The sequence below is a fragment of the Bombina bombina genome, chromosome 2, assembly GCF_027579735.1.
Source record: "Bombina bombina isolate aBomBom1 chromosome 2, aBomBom1.pri, whole genome shotgun sequence".
In the NCBI taxonomy this organism is placed as follows: Eukaryota; Metazoa; Chordata; class Amphibia; order Anura; family Bombinatoridae; genus Bombina; species Bombina bombina.
This window is the reverse complement of record NC_069500.1, coordinates 68,967,986-68,983,197: the sequence shown is the minus strand read 5'-3', so window position 1 is coordinate 68,983,197 and position 15,212 is coordinate 68,967,986. Positions and strand designations below refer to the sequence as shown.

The following is a 15,212-nucleotide window of genomic DNA, read 5'->3' as shown; positions in this document are numbered from 1 at the left end:
CGGTATACCTTTCGTCCCTCCCCCCATATTTAAAAAATTGTTTCCTATGGTCGACCCCAGAAAGGACTTATGGCAGACAGTCCCCAAGGTCGAGGGAGCGGTTTCCACTTTAAACAAACGCACCACTATACCCATAGAAGATAGTTGTGCTTTCAAAGATCCTATGGATAAAAAATTAGAAGGTTTACTTAAAAAAATGTTTGTTCAGCAGGGTTACCTTCTACAACCAATTTCATGCATTGTCCCTGTCGCTACAGCCGCGTGTTTCTGGTTCGATGAGCTGGTAAAGGCGGTCGATAGTGATTCTCCTCCTTATGAGGAGATTATGGACAGAATCAGTGCTCTCAAATTGGCTAATTCTTTCACCCTAGAATTCTGGGTTTGCTATTGTGGCGCGCAGAGCGCTTTGGTTGAAATCTTGGTCAGCTGATGCGTCTTCCAAGAACAAACTACTTAACATTCCTTTCAAGGGGAAAACGCTGTTTGGCCCTGACTTGAAAGAGATTATCTCTGATATCACTGGGGGTAAGGGCCACGCCCTTCCTCAGGATCGGCCTTTCAAGGCCAAAAATAAACCTAATTTTCGTCCCTTTCGTAGAAACGGACCAGCCCAAAGTGCTTCGTCCTCTAAGCAAGAGGGTAATACTTCTCAAGCCAAGCAAGCTTGGAGACCAATGCAAGGCTGGAACAAGGGAAAGCAGGCCAAGAAACCTGCCACTGCTACCAAGACAGCATGAAATGTTGGCCCCCGATCCGGGACCGGATCTGGTGGGGGGCAGACTCTCTCTCTTCGCTCAGGCTTGGGCAAGAGATGTTCTGGATCCTTGGGCACTAGAAATAGTCTCCCAAGGTTATCTTCTGGAATTCAAGGGGCTTCCCCCAAGGGGGAGGTTCCACAGGTCTCAGTTGTCTTCAGACCACATAAAAAGACAGCCATTCTTACATTGTGTAGAAGACCTGTTAAAAATGGGAGTGATTCATCCTGTTCCATTAGGAGAACAAGGGATGGGGTTCTACTCCAATCTGTTCATAGTTCCCAAAAAAGAGGGAACGTTCAGACCAATCTTAGATCTCAAGATCTTAAACAAGTTTCTCAAGGTTCCATCGTTCAAAATGGAAACCATTCGAACAATTCTTCCTTCCATCCAGGAAGGTCAATTCATGACCACGGTGGATTTAAAGGATGCGTATCTACATATTCCTATCCACAAGGAACATCATCGGTTCCTAAGGTTCGCATTCCTGGACAAGCATTACCAGTTCGTGGCGCTTCCTTTCGGATTAGCCACTGCTCCAAGGATTTTCACAAAGGTACTAGGGTCCCTTCTAGCGGTGCTAAGACCAAGGGGCATTGCTGTAGTACCTTACTTGGACGACATTCTGATTCAAGCGTCGTCCCTTCCTCAAGCAAAGGCTCACACGGACATCGTCCTGGCCTTTCTCAGATCTCACGGATGGAAAGTGAACGTGGAAAAGAGTTCTCTATCTCCGTCAACAAGGGTTCTCTTCTTGGGAACAATAATAGACTCCTTAGAAATGAGGATTTTTCTGACAGAGGCCAGAAAAACAAAACTTCTAGACTCTTGTCGGATACTTCATTCCGTTCCTCTTCCTTCCATAGCGCAGTGCATGGAAGTGATAGGTTTGATGGTAGCGGCAATGGACATAGTTCCTTTTGCGCGCATTCATCTAAGACCATTACAACTGTGCATGCTCAGTCAGTGGAATGGGGACTATACAGACTTGTCTCCGAAGATACAAGTAAATCAGAGGACCAGAGACTCACTCCGTTGGTGGCTGTCCCTGGACAACCTGTCACAAGGGATGACCTTCCGCAGACCAGAGTGGGTCATTGTCACGACCGACGCCAGTCTGATGGGCTGGGGCGCGGTCTGGGGATCCCTGAAAGCTCAGGGTCTTTGGTCTCGGGAAGAATCTCTTCTACCGATAAATATTCTGGAACTGAGAGCGATATTCAATGCTCTCAAGGCTTGGCCTCAGCTAGCGAGGGCCAAGTTCATACGGTTTCAATCAGACAACATGACGACTGTTGCGTACATCAACCATCAGGGGGGAACAAGGAGTTCCCTGGCGATGGAAGAAGTGACCAAAATCATTCAATGGGCGGAGACTCACTCCTGCCACCTGTCTGCAATCCACATCCCAGGAGTGGAAAATTGGGAAGCGGATTTTCTGAGTCGTCAGACATTGCATCCGGGGGAGTGGGAACTCCATCCGGAAATCTTTGCCCAAATCACTCAACTGTGGGGCATTCCAGACATGGATCTGATGGCCTCTCGTCAGAACTTCAAAGTTCCTTGCTACGGGTCCAGATCCAGGGATCCCAAGGCGACTCTAGTAGATGCACTAGTAGCACCTTGGACCTTCAAACTAGCTTATGTGTTCCCGCCGTTTCCTCTCATCCCCAGGCTGGTAGCCAGGATCAATCAGGAGAGGGCGTCGGTGATCTTGATAGCTCCTGCGTGGCCACGCAGGACTTGGTATGCAGATCTGGTGAATATGTCATCGGCTCCACCATGGAAGCTACCTTTGAGACGAGACCTTCTTGTTCAAGGTCCGTTCGAACATCCGAATCTGGTCTCACTCCAGCTGACTGCTTGGAGATTGAACGCTTGATCTTATCGAAGCGAGGGTTCTCAGATTCTGTTATTGATACTCTTGTTCAGGCCAGAAAGCCTGTAACTAGAAAAATTTACCACAAAATTTGGAAAAAATATATCTGTTGGTGTGAATCTAAAGGATTCCCTTGGGACAAGGTTAAGATTCCTAAGATTCTATCCTTCCTTCAAGAAGGATTGGAAAAAGGATTATCTGCAAGTTCCTTGAAGGGACAGATTTCTGCCTTGTCTGTGTTGCTTCACAAAAAGCTGGCAGCTGTGCCAGATGTTCAAGCCTTTGTTCAGGCTCTGGTTAGAATCAAGCCTGTTTACAAACCTTGGACTCCTCCTTGGAGTCTCAACCTAGTTCTTTCAGTTCTTCAGGGGGTTCCGTTTGAACCCTTGCATTCCGTTGATATTAAGTTATTATCTTGGAAAGTTTTGTTTTTGGTTGCAATTTCTTCTGCTAGAAGAGTTTCAGAATTATCTGCTCTGCAGTGTTCTCCTCCTTATCTGGTGTTCCATGCAGATAAGTTGGTTTTACGTACTAAACCTGGTTTTCTTCCAAAAGTTGTTTCTAACAAAAACATTAACCAGGAGATTATCGTACCTTCTCTGTGTCCGAAACCAGTTTCAAAGAAGGAACGTTTGTTGCACAATTTGGATGTTGTTCGCGCTCTAAAATTCTATTTAGATGCTACAAAGGATTTTAGACAAACATCTTCCTTGTTTGTTGTTTATTCAGGTAAAAGGAGAGGTCAAAAAGCAACTTCTACCTCTCTCTCTTTTTGGATTAAAAGCATCATCAGATTGGCTTACGAGACTGCCGGACGGCAGCCTCCCGAAAGAATCACAGCTCATTCCACTAGGGCTGTGGCTTCCACATGGGCCTTCAAGAACGAGGCTTCTGTTGATCAGATATGTAGGGCAGCGACTTGGTCTTCACTGCACACTTTTACCAAATTTTACAAGTTTGATACTTTTGCTTCTTCTGAGGCTATTTTTGGGAGAAAGGTTTTGCAAGCCGTGGTGCCTTCCATCTAGGTGACCTGATTTGCTCCCTCCCATCATCCGTGTCCTAAAGCTTTGGTATTGGTTCCCACAAGTAAGGATGACGCCGTGGACCGGACACACCTATGTTGGAGAAAACAGAATTTATGTTTACCTGATAAATTACTTTCTCCAACGGTGTGTCCGGTCCACGGCCCGCCCTGGTTTTTTAATCAGGTCTGATAATTTATTTTCTTTAACTACAGTCACCACGGTATCATATGGTTTCTCCTATGCAAATATTCCTCCTTAACGTCGGTCGAATGACTGGGGTAGGCGGAGCCTAGGAGGGATCATGTGACCAGCTTTGCTGGGCTCTTTGCCATTTCCTGTTGGGGAAGAGAATATCCCACAAGTAAGGATGACGCCGTGGACCGGACACACCGTTGGAGAAAGTAATTTATCAGGTAAACATAAATTCTGTTATTTCTCCAACATAGGTGTGTCCGGTCCACGGCGTCATCCTTACTTGTGGGATATTCTCTTCCCCAACAGGAAATGGCAAAGAGCCCAGCAAAGCTGGTCACATGATCCCTCCTAGGCTCCGCCTACCCCAGTCATTCTCTTTGCCGTTGCACAGGCAACATCTCCACGGAGATGGTTAAGAGTTTTTTGGTGTTTAAATGTAGTTTTTATTCTTCAATCAAGTGTTTGTTATTTTAAAATAGTGCTGGTATGTACTATTTACTCTGAAACAGAAAAGAGATGAAGATTTCTGTTTGTAAGAGGAAGATGATTTTAGCAAACGTTACTAAAATCGATTGCTGTTTCCACACAGGACTGTTGAGATGAATTAACTTCAGTTGGGGGAAACAGTTGGCAGACTTTTCTGCTTGAGGTATGACTGGCCACTTTTCTAACAAGACTATGTAATGCTGGAAGGCTGTCATTTCCCCTATGGGGACCGGTAAGCCATTTTCTTAGATTAAGTAAAAGAATAAAGGGCTTCATAAGGGCTTAAAAAACTGGTAGACATTTTTCTGGGCTAAAACGATTACTTTGCTAAGCATATTTTGCAGATTATAACTCTTAATAGTTATTATAATCTTGGGGATTGTTTAAAAAACGGCAGGCACTGTATTGGACACCTTTTTCAGATGGGGGCCTTTTCTAGTTATAGGCAGAGCCTCATTTTCGCGCCACTAATGCGCAGTTGTTTTTGGAAAGCAAGGCATGCAGATGCATGTGTGAGGAGCTAAGAACCACTGAAAAAGCTTATAGAAGGCGTCATTTGGTATCGTATTCCCCTCTGGGCTTGGTTGGGTCTCAGCAAAGCTGATAGCTGGGACTGTATAGGGGTTAAATGTAAAAACGGCTCCGGTTCCGTTATTTTAAGGGTTAAAGCTTTCAAATTTGGTGTGTAATACTTTTAAGGCTTTAAGATACTGTGGTGAAATTTTGGTGAATTTTGAACAATTCCTTCATACTTTTTCACATATTCAGTAATAAAGTGTGTTCAGTTTAAAATTTAAAGTGACAGTAACGGTTTTATTTTAAAACGTTTTTTGTGCTTTGTTGACAAGTTTAAGCCTGTTTAACATGTCTGTACCATCAGATAAGCTATGTTCTATATGTATGAAAACCAAGGTTTCTCCCCATTTAAATTTATGTGATAATTGTGCCATAGTGTCCAAACAAAGTAGGGACAATGATGCCACAGATAATGATATTGCCCAAGATGATTCCTCAAATGAGGGGAGTAAGCATGATACTGCATCATCCCCTTCTGTGTCTACACCAGTTTTGCCCACACAAGAGGCTCCTAGTACATCTAGTGCGCCAATACTTATTACCATGCAACAATTAACAGCTGTAATGGATAATTCTATTGCAAACATTTTATCCAAAATGCCTACTTATCAGAGAAAGCGCGATTGCTCTGTTTTAAACACTGAAGAGCAAGAGGACGCTGATGATAACTGTTCTGACATACCCTCACACCAATCTGAAGGGGCCAGGAGGGAGGTTTTGTCTGAGGGAGAAATTTCAGATTCAGGAAAAATTTCTCAACAAGCTGAACCTGATGTTGTAACATTTAAATTTAAATTAGAACATCTCCGCGCACTGCTTAAGGAGGTATTATCTACTCTGGATGATTGTGACAATTTGGTCATTCCAGAGAAATTATGTAAGATGGACAAGTTCCTAGAGGTTCCGGTGCCCCCCGACGCCTTTCCTATACCCAAGCGGGTGGCGGACATAGTAAATAAGGAGTGGGAAAGGCCCGGCATACCTTTTGTTCCTCCCCCTATATTTAAGAAATTATTTCCTATAGTCAACCCCAGAAAGGACTTATGGCAGACAGTCCCCAAGGTCGAGGGGGCGGTTTCTACTCTAAACAAACGCACTACTATTCCTATAGAAGATAGTTGTGCTTTCAAAGATCCTATGGATAAAAAATTAGAGGGTTTGCTTAAAAAGATGTTTGTTCAGCAAGGTTACCTTCTACAACCAATTTCATGCATTGTTCCTGTCACTACGGCAGCGTGTTTCTGGTTCGAAGAACTAGAAAAGTCGCTCAATAAAGAATCTTCGTATGAGGAGGTTATGGACAGAGTTCAAGCACTTAAATTGGCTAACTCTTTTATTTTAGATGCCGCTTTGCAATTAGCTAGATTAGCGGCGAAAAATTCAGGGTTTGCTATCGTGGCGCGCAGAGCGCTTTGGCTAAAGTCTTGGTCAGCGGATGTGTCTTCCAAGACAAAATTGCTTAACATCCCTTTCAAGGGTAAAACACTGTTTGGTCCTGATTTGAAAGAGATTATTTCAGACATCACCGGGGGAAAGGGCCACACCCTCCCTCAGGATAGGTCTTTTAAGGCTAAAAATAAGCCTAATTTTCGTCCCTTTCGCAGAAACGGACCAGCCTCTAATTCTACATCCTCTAAGCAAGAGGGTAATTCTTCACAACCCAAACCAGCCTGGAGACCGATGCAAGGGTAAGCAGGCCAAGAAGCCTGCCACTGCTACCAAAACAGCATGAAGGGATGGCCCCCGATCCGGGACCGGATCTGGTGGGGGGCAGACTTTCTCTCTTTGCTCAGGCTTGGGCAAGAGATGTTCAGGATCCTTGGGCACTAGAAATAGTTTCTCAAGGGCTGGAACAAGGGTAAGCAGGCCAAGAAGCCTACTACCACTGCTACCAAAACAGCATGAAGGGATAGCCCCCGATCCGGGACCGGATCTAGTGGGGGGCAGACTTTCTCTCTTTGCTCAGGCTTGGGCAAGAGATGTTCAGGATCCTTGGGCGCTACAAATAGTTTCTCAAGGTTATCTCCTGGAATTCAAGGAACTACCCCCAAGGGGAAGGTTCCACAGGTCTCAATTATCTTCAAACCAAATAAAGAGACAGGCATTCTTACATTGTGTAGAAGACCTGTTAAAGATGGGAGTGATACATCCAGTTCCAATAAGAGAACAAGGAATGGGATTTTATTCCAATCTGTTCATAGTTCCCAAAAAAGAGGGAACATTCAGACCAATTTTGGATCTAAAGATCCTAAACAAATTTCTCAGGGTACCATCGTTCAAAATGGAAACTATTCGAACGATCCTACCTACTATCCAGGAAAATCAATTTATGACTACCGTGGATTTAAAGGATGCGTACCTACATATTCCTATCCACAAGGAACATCATCAGTTCCTAAGGTTCGCTTTTCTGGACAAGCATTACCAGTTTGTGGCACTTCCATTTGGATTAGCCACTGCTCCAAGGATTTTCACAAAGGTACTAGGGTCCCTTCTAGCGGTTCTAAGACCAAGGGGCATTGCAGTAGTACCTTACTTGGACGACATCCTGATTCAAGCGTCGTCCCTGTCAAAAGCAAAGGCTCATACGGACATCGTCCTAGCCTTTCTCAGATCTCACGGATGGAAGGTGAACAAAGAAAAAAGTTCTCTGTCCCCGTCAACAAGAGTTCCCTTCTTGGGAACAATAATAGATTCCTTAGAAATGAGGATTTTTCTGACAGAGGTCAGAAAATCAAAACTTCTAAGCTCTTGTCAAGTACTTCATTCTGTTCCTCGTCCTTCCATAGCGCAGTGCATGGAAGTAATAGGATTGATGGTTGCAACAATGGACATAGTTCCTTTTGCACGAATTCATCTAAGACCATTACAACTGTGCATGCTCAGACAGTGGAATGGGGATTATACAGACTTGTCTCCGACGATTCAAGTAGATCAAAAGACCAGAGATTCACTCCGTTGGTGGCTGACCCTGGACAATCTGTCACAGGGAATGAGCTTCCGCAGACCAGAGTGGGTCATTGTCACGACCGACGCCAGCCTAGTGGGCTGGGGCGCGGTCTGGGAATCCCTGAAAGCTCAGGGTCTATGGTCTCGGGAAGAGTCTCTTATCCCGATAAACATTCTGGAACTGAGAGCGATATTCAATGCTCTCAGAGCTTGGCCTCAACTAGCAAAGGCCAAATTCATAAGGTTTCAGTCAGACAACATGACGACCGTTGCATATATCAATCATCAGGGGGGAACAAGGACTTCCCTGGCGATGAAAGAAGTGACCAAGATAATTCAATGGGCGGAGGATCACTCCTGCCACTTGTCTGCGATCCACATCCCAGGAGTGGAAAATTGGGAAGCGGATTTTCGGAGTCGTCAGACATTCCATCCGGGGGAGTGGGAACTCCATCCGGAAATCTTTGCCCAAATAACTCAATTATGGGGCATTCCAGACATCGATCTGATGGCGTCTCGTCAGAACTTCAAGGTTCCTTGCTACGGGTCCAGATCCAGGGATCCCAAGGCGACCCTAGTAGATGCACTAGTAGCACCTTGGACCTTCAACCTAGCTTATGTATTCCCACCGTTTCCTCTCATCCCCAGGCTGGTAGCCAGGATCAATCGGGAGAGGGCCTCGGTGATCTTGATAGCTCCTGCGTGGCCACGCAGGACTTGGTATGCAGACCTGGTGAATATGTCATCGGCTCCACCATGGAAGCTACCTTTGAGACAGGACCTTCTTGTTCAGGGTCCATTCGAACATCCGAATCTGGTTTCCCTCCAACTGACGGCTTGGAGATTGAACGCTTGATTTTATCAAAGCGTGGGTTTTCAGATTCTGTAATAGATACTCTGATTCAGGCTAGAAAGCCTGTAACTAGAAAAATTTACCATAAAATATGGAAAAAATATATCTGTTGGTGTGAATCTAAAGGATTCCCATGGAACAAGATAAAAATTCCTAAGATTCTATCCTTTCTACAAGAAGGTTTGGAGAAAGGATTATCTGCAAGTTCTCTGAAGGGACAGATCTCTGCTTTATCGTTTTTACTGCACAAAAGACTGGCAGCTGTGCCAGATGTTCAAGCATTTGTTCAGGCTTTGGTTAGGATCAAGCCTGTTTACAGACCTTTGACTCCTCCCTGGAGTCTAAATCTAGTTCTTTCAGTTCTTCAAGGGGTTCCGTTTGAACCCTTACATTCCGTAGATATTAAGTTATTATCTTGGAAAGTTTTGTTTTTGGTTGCAATTTCTTCTGCTAGAAGAGTTTCAGAGTTATCTGCTCTGCAGTGTTCTCCGCCCTATCTGGTGTTCCATGCAGATAAGGTGGTTTTGCGTACTAAGCCTGGTTTTCTTCCGAAAGTTGTTTCCAACAAAAATATTAACCAGGAGATAGTTGTACCTTCTTTGTGTCCGAATCCAGTTTCAAAGAAGGAACGTTTGTTACACAATTTGGACGTAGTCCGTGCTCTAAAATTCTATTTAGAGGCTACTAAAGATTTCAGACAAACATCTTCCTTGTTTGTTGTTTATTCTGGTAAAAGGAGAGGTCAAAAAGCGACTTCTACCTCTCTTTCCTTTTGGCTTAAAAGCATTATCCGATTGGCTTATGAGACTGCCGGACGGCAGCCTCCTGAAAGAATCACAGCTCACTCCACTAGGGCTGTGGCTTCCACATGGGCCTTCAAGAACGAGGCTTCTGTTGACCAGATATGTAAGGCAGCGACTTGGTCTTCACTGCACACTTTTGCCAAATTTTACAAATTTGATACTTTTGCTTCTTCGGAGGCTATTTTTGGGAGAAAGGTTTTGCAAGCCGTGGTGCCTTCCATTTAGGTGACCTGATTTGCTCCCTCCCTTCATCCGTGTCCTAAAGCTTTGGTATTGGTTCCCACAAGTAAAGATGAAGCCGTGGACCGGACACACCAATGTTGGAGAAAACAGAATTTATGCTTACCTGATAAATTACTTTCTCCAACGGTGTGTCCGGTCCACGGCCCGCCCTGGTTTTTTAATCAGGTCTGATGAATTATTTTCTCTAACTACAGTCACCACGGTATCATATGGTTTCTCCTATATATATTTCCTCCTGTCCGTCGGTCGAATGACTGGGGTGGGCGGAGCCTAGGAGGGATCATGTGACCAGCTTTGCTGGGACTCTTTGCCATTTCCTGTTGGGGAAGAGAATATCCCACAAGTAAGGATGAAGCCGTGGACCGGACACACCGTTGGAGAAAGTAATTTATCAGGTAAGCATAAATTCTGTTTTTGTCCCTCCTCCTATATTTAAGAAATTATTTCCTATGGTCGACCCCAGAAAGGACTTATGGCAAACAGTCCCTAAGGTCGAGGGGGCGGTTTCTACACTAGCCAAACGCACGACCATTCCTATTGAGGACAATTGTGCTTTCAAAGATCCTATGGATAAAAAATTGGACGGTTTGCTTAAAAAGATATTTGTACAGCAAGGTTACCTCCTTCAACCTATTTCGTGTATTATTCCTGTCACTACAGCGGCGTGGTTCTGGTTCGAGGAACTGGAAAAGTCGCTCAGTAGGGAGACTCCGTATGAGGAAGTCATGGACAGAATTCACGCACTTAAGTTAGCTAATTCCTTTATTTTAGATGCCGCTTTGCAGTTAGCGAGATTAGCGGCGAAAAATTTGTGGCGCGCAGAGCGCTCTGGCTAAAGTCTTGGTCGGCGGATGTATCTTCCAAGACAAAATTGCTTAATATCCCTTTCAAAGGTAAGACCCTTTTTGGGCCAGAATTGAAAGAAATTATTTCAGACATCACTGGGGGTAAGGGCCATGCCCTCCCACAAGATAAGCCTTTCAAGTCTAAGAATAAGTCTAATTTTCGTTCCTTTCGCAATTTCAGGAATGGACCGGCTTCCAACTCTGCAGCCTCTAGACAAGAGGGTAACGCTTCCCAGACTAAACCAGCTTGGAAACCGATGCAAGGCTGGAACAAGGGTAAACAGGCCAAGAAGCCTGCTGCTGCTACCAAGACAGCATGAAGGGGTAGCCCCCGATCCGGGACCGGATCTAGTAGGGGGCAGACTCTCTCTCTTTGCTCAGGCTTGGGCAAGAGATGTTCAGGATCCCTGGGCACTAGAAATAGTCTCTCAGGGTTATCTTCTAGAATTCAAGGAACTACCCCCAAGGGGAAGGTTCCACATGTCTCGCTTATCTTCAAACCAAATAAAGAGACAGGCATTCTTACATTGTGTAGAAGACCTGTTAAAGATGGGAGTGATACACCCTGTTCCAACGGTGGAACAAGGTCAGGGGTTTTACTCAAATCTGTTTGTAGTTCCCAAGAAAGAGGGAACTTTCAGACCAATTCTGGATTTAAAAATTCTAAACAAATTTCTCAGAGTTCCATCGTTCAAAATGGAAACCATTCGAACGATTTTACCCACAATCCAGGAGGGTCAATTTATGACTACCGTGGATTTAAAGGATGCGTATCGACATATTCCTATCCACAAAGATCATTATCAGTTCCTAAGGTTCGCCTTTCTGGACAAGCATTACCAGTTCGTGGCTCTCCCATTCGGGCTAGCCACTGCTCCAAGGATTTTCACAAAGGTGCTCGGGTCCCTTCTAGCGGTTCTAAGACCAAGGGGTATTGCAGTGGCACCTTACCTGGACGACATCCTAATTCAAGCATCGTCTCTTTCCAAAGCAAAGGCTCATACAGACATTGTTCTAGCCTTTCTCAGATCTCATGGGTGGAAGGTGAACGTAGAAAAGAGTTCCCTGTCTCCGTCGACAAGAGTTCCCTTTTTGGGAACAATAATAGATTCTTTAGAAATGAAGATCTTCCTGACAGAAGTCAGAAAGTCAAAGCTTCTAAACGCTTGTCAAGTTCTTCACTCTATTCTGCAGCCTTCCATAGCTCAGTGCATGGAAATAGTAGGGTTGATGGTTGCAGCAATGGACATAGTTCCTTTTGCTCGAATTCATCTAAGACCATTACAACTGTGCATGCTCAAGCAGTGGAATGGGGACTATACAGACTTGTCTCCAATGATTCAAGTAGATCAGATGACCAGAGACTCACTCCGTTGGTGGCTGACCCAGGATCACCTGTCCCAGGGAATGAGCTTCCGCAGACCAGAGTGGGTCATCGTCACGACCGACGCCAGTCTATTAGGCTGGAGCGCGGTCTGGGATTCCCTGAAAGCTCAGGGTCTATGGTCTCGGGAAGAGTCTCTTCTCCCGATAAACATTCTGGAACTGAGAGCGATATTCAATGCTCTCTGGGCTTGGCCTCAACTAGCGAAGGCCAGATTCATAAGATTCCAGTCAGACAACATGACGACTGTTGCTTACATCAACCATCAGGGGGGAACAAGGAGTTCCTTGGCGATGAGAGAGGTGTCCAAAATCATCAAATGGGCGGAGGATCACTCCTGCCACCTATCTGCAGTATGGAAAAGATATATCTGTTGGTGTGAATCCAATGGATTCTCATGGAGTAAGATTACAATTCCCAGGATCCTCTCCTTTCTCCAAGAAGGTTTGGATAAGGGATTGTCAGCGAGTTCTCTAAAAGGACAGATTTCTGCTCTATCTGTCTTGTTACACAAACGACTGGCAGCTGTGCCGGATGTTCAAGCTTTTGTACAGGCTTTGGTCAGGATCAAGCCTGTTTACAGACCTTTGACTCCTCCCTGGAGTCTAAATTTAGTTCTTTCAGTTCTTCAAGGGGTTCTGTTTGAACCCTTAAATTCCATAGATATCAAGTTATTATCTTGGAAAGTTCTATTTTTGGTTGCTATTTCTTCTGCTAGAAGAGTTTCTGAATTATCTGCTTTTTAGTGTGACCCTCCTTATCTGGTGTTCCATTCAGATAAGGTTGTTTTGCGTACCAAGCCTGGTTTTCTTCCAAAAGTTGTTTCCAACAAGAATATTAACCAGGAAATAGTTGTTCCTTCTTTGTGTCCGAAACCAGTTTCAAAGAAGGAACGTTTGTTACACAATTTAGATGTAGTCCGTGCTTTAAAGTTCTATTTAGAAGCAACAAAGGATTTCAGGCAAACTTCTTCTCTGTTTGTCGTTTATTCTGGCAAGAGGAGAGGCCAAAAGGCTACTGCTACCTCTCTTTCCTTCTGGCTGAAAAGCATCATCCGATTGGCCTACGAGACTGCCGGACGGCAGCCTCCTGAACGAATCACAATTCACTCTACTAGGGCTGTGGCTTCCACATGGGCCTTCAAGAACAAGGCTTCTGTTGATCAGATATGTAAGGCAGCGACTTGGTCTTCTCTGCACACTTTTGCCAAATTCTACAAATTTGATACTTTTGCTTCTTCGGAGGCTATTTTTGGGAGAAAGGTTTTGCAAGCCGTGGTGCCTTCCATTTAGGTGACCTGATTTGCTCCCTCCCTTCATCCGTGTCCTAAAGCTTTGGTATTGGTTCCCACAAGTTATGGATGACGCCGTGGACCGGACACACCAATGTTGGAGAAAACAGAATTTATGCTTACCTGATAAATTACTTTCTCCAACGGTGTGTCCGGTCCACGGCCCGCCCTGGTTTTTTAATCGGGTTTAAAAAATGTCTTTCTTTATACACTACAGTCACCATGGCACCCTATAGTTTCTCCTTTTTTTCTCCTATCCGTCGGTCCAATGACTGGGGGGGGGGGGGGGGGCGGAGCCTGGGAGGGACTATATGGACAGCTTTTGCTGTGCTCTTTGCCATTTCCTGTTGGGGAAGAGAATATTCCCACAAGTTATGAATGACGCCGTGGACCGGACACACCGTTGGAGAAAGTAATTTATCAGGTAAGCATAAATTCAGTTTTTTCATCCCGAGTAGTGCCTGCCTCCTTTTTCCTCCTAGGGGTTAATAAGTGTAGTTAGGTTGCGGCGATGTTGGGGGCGGCAGATTAGGGGTTAATAACTATAATGTAGGTGTCGGCGATGTTAGGGACAGCAGATTAGGGGTTAATAACTATAATGTAGGTGGCGGCGATATCCGATTGGCAGATTAGGGGTTAAAAAATGTATTATAGTGTTTGCGATGTGGGGGGCCTCAGTTTAGGGGTTAATAGGTAGTTTATGGGTGTTAGTGTACTTTTTAGCACTTTAGTTAAGAGTTTTATGTTCCGGCGTTAGCCCATAAAACTCTTAACTACTGACTTTTAAATGCGGTAGGAGTCTTGACAGGAGAGGCTGTACCGCTCACTTCTTCCAAGAGTCGTAATACCAACGTTAGGCAAATCCCATAGAAAAGATAGGATACGCAGTTGATGTAAGGGGATTTGCGGTAGCCTCGAGTCGCGGAAGAAAAGTGAGCGGTAGACCCTTTCCTGCCTGACTCGTAATACCAGCGTTAGATAAAAAGCAGCGTTGGGACCTCTCAACGCTGCTTTTTAAGGCTAACACCAAACTCGTAATCTCGCTATTTGAAAGTTCACAAACTTTTGTTACCATTACATTAGAATGACGTTAACATTCACGTTTTAAACTATGTAGATAAAACTATATTTTTCTTTATCCTATCTTTTTCATAGAGCACATTTAAAGGGATATGAAACCCAAATATTTTCTTTCATGATTCAGACAGAACGTACAATTTAAAAAAAAGTTCCCAATTTACTTCTATTATCAAATTTTCTTCATTCTCATAATATTCTGTGTTAAAGAGATACACAGGTAGGCATCTGGAGCAGTATATGGCAGGAAATAGTGCTGCCCTCTAGTACTGTTGCAAATGTGTAACATTCTTGCAAAACTGCTGCCATACTCTCTTGAGCTTACCTGCTTTTCAATAAAGGATACCAACATTTGTTTTTTAATAGAAGTAAATTAGAAAGTTGTTTAATGCTCAGCCCTAAAAGCAAAACATTGGGTTTCATATCCCTTTTATGTATTAATATTATGTTTACATGATAGCTGTGCATGACACGCCTTTTGAATAGCTCTTCTGGAGAGACATTTTTGGGTTGAGGTTTGACATGCATGGTGCTGATTAATTCTTTAAGGCTAAGATTAAAGATGATTGTGTATTTCCTGTCTTTTACTTGAGATGAGATCTTATCTAAATCATAATCTGATGCTCTCCAGAGATTATCTCTCACTTTTCTAGATTCAGATATTCAGTATTGAATATCAAGTGTGAAGTTGTTTTCATTTTTAAAAATGTAAAATATCTTGTAATGGCAAGCATTTTATATCTTCTTGCAGCAGATAAACATTACATTTATGTGTAAAAACTTTCTGAATACACGGACATTTGCTTGCTTGCAGTTATTTTTCAGAAGACTAGTTAAAGGGACAGTAT

At 44.1% G+C, this 15,212-nt stretch overlaps 1 protein-coding gene across 2 annotated transcripts in view; it reads left to right on the top strand.

Moving 5' to 3' along the window:
- Positions 1 to 15,212, top strand: part of DYM (dymeclin) — a 1,389,654-nt gene that overhangs the window by 28,487 nt on the left and 1,345,955 nt on the right. The gene's annotated exons all lie outside the window — the stretch shown is intronic.